The sequence below is a fragment of the Austrofundulus limnaeus genome, unplaced genomic scaffold (genome assembly GCF_001266775.1).
Source record: "Austrofundulus limnaeus strain Quisiro unplaced genomic scaffold, Austrofundulus_limnaeus-1.0 Scaffold3, whole genome shotgun sequence".
Lineage (NCBI taxonomy): Eukaryota > Metazoa > Chordata > Actinopteri > Cyprinodontiformes > Rivulidae > Austrofundulus > Austrofundulus limnaeus.
Genome location: NW_013952405.1, coordinates 5,018,325 through 5,020,361, shown reverse-complemented (window position 1 = coordinate 5,020,361; position 2,037 = coordinate 5,018,325). Strand labels below are relative to the sequence as shown.

The following is a 2,037-nucleotide window of genomic DNA, read 5'->3' as shown; positions in this document are numbered from 1 at the left end:
ATAGAGATTGGCCCTTGGCTTGGACCAAGTTTCAACTAGCTTTTTTATCCATCATTTCAAAATGCTGAATCCTTCACAATAAACCCTTTTTGTATGTATCTCATTTTTCTTTAAATCTTTAGAGTAAAAATGTTGTTGATCTTCTTGGAATACAATTTGACAAATCAGACCCCTGASACTCAAGGACAAAGTCATAATCTAGGTAATAAGCACCATATTGTTGCTCGTTGACATGACAGCGAGACTTCAAAAAAGTCAGACATCAAAACAACACCACCATCCGATCCATCTGACATGTTTGTTAGGCCTTGGGTGGAAGACATCAAAACACRGAGAGACGAGATGAATGATCTGCTTTTACCTAATTGAATTCWGGAGCCGGGTGATGAGAACCAGAAGAGCAGAGGGGAGAAAAAAATGAGAGAAAAGGAGGGAAACTAGAGAGATTGAATGAGGTAGAAAGGGAGGGAGGGAGGGTGAGGCCCGTTATTTTACAGCTGTCTGGAAGATATRGCTCACATGAGGCTGCCCAACCCTACAGGAAACGTCGAACTCAGGGGAAAGGGAAAGACAAACAAGGGCAATGGCGTGGGGGTGGCGGGTCGAGGATGTGGAGAATCGGAGGGGGAGGAGGARGAGTGAGCAGAGTCCAGGGTTTGTGTGTCAGGTGGTGCTGTGTGGGGGTAGTTCTCATATTTCTGCTTTTACCGAGCAGATAAAATCACTGCATGAAATTTGTCTTTTAGCACAGCACATTAAAGTCAGTGTAATTTTCACTKAAAGCAGAGCGAAGTCGGGCCTTGTTTTCAGTAACAAGGATAAATCTYGTACAGTATGAGGATGAAATAACAAGGTGACAGCTAATGGAGAGAATTTGACTTTCTCGGCTTAAAAYATGCACATTAAATGCATGAAACCCAACCCAGGCATCACTCCTAGTGCTCCCAGTGGAAGGTGTAGTGTGCTGAGGTTTACTGTGTGCAGAGTTAGAGGTGGGAGGGGGGAAAAAGTGTCTCGATTCTCCTTTTTCCAACCCGTGAAGTTTCTCCCACTCTTGGTGCTTTGCTGACGGTCATTAGCAATGAATGGACCCAGGGTTGAACTCTGTCTCACACATGGCTGAGCCTCTTTCCCTTCTTTTTCTTCTGCATCATGAAGAGAGAGACCTTTGAGCATGATTTTGCAACTCCAGCGTGTAAGCATGCAAGTAGTGCTCGCAGCTTTAAGACAGCTTTATTGTGGCGTTTTGGACTCTTTGGATTGCTGTCTGGTTTGAGGATGCAGGTCGTTTGTTGTCACTGTAGCGTCAGAATGAACGATGAAATAGTAATGCTGTATAGAAGCACTAATCTATAATACAACAGAGCTCCAATTAACCAACACTGGAGGGCAGTTATAAATATTGAGATCTAACAGGCTTTTTGTGCTCATAACAGTCTTAGGTTCATTTATCCGCTTTTAAAGATAGTTCAGATGATTGCAGTACGGTTCTGTGGAAAAGTTAGGTACAATTTACWTGTTAAAGATCCCCATTTGAACAACATCAGATAGAAGAAATGAAGCTTGTTGAAGGGATTGAAAAAATATTCTCTAGTTCAAGACYAGCTATCATCGAACAACTCAAACATCACAACTTTCATGGTGTGAATGCTGTTTTATAAACCTTTACACCACTCTTAATTTGGCATTACAYGGTTATTCTGGCAGAAATATTAGGATTTTCTCGCTGAATTCGCCTCAGGCTGAAGTGCTACAGCTAGCTGTTCTTGCTGCTGTTTTGGATTTGCAAATAACCCTGGAATTTTATGYAAAAAATGCAATAATGCAAAACAGATTTTTAAGGTTTAGAGAACAATGTTTGCTTGAGCTACAATAACATTTCTGAGTTTGGAGACTGGTGCTTTGGAACTGATCAGACTGATAATTAGCTCATCAATCTAGTCAGAAATAAACTCAAACCAAGGCCTCTTAAAAAGCTATCTGCAACAGGTAAGGTATTAACTGTTTATAATACTCTATTTCTAGAAAACTCTACTC

At 41.2% G+C, this 2,037-nt stretch overlaps 1 protein-coding gene across 2 annotated transcripts in view; it reads left to right on the top strand.

The window, feature by feature from the left end:
• Positions 1 to 2,037, top strand: part of rbms2b (RNA binding motif, single stranded interacting protein 2b) — a gene marked incomplete at its 5' end in the record, with an annotated part of 11,031 nt that overhangs the window by 934 nt on the left and 8,060 nt on the right.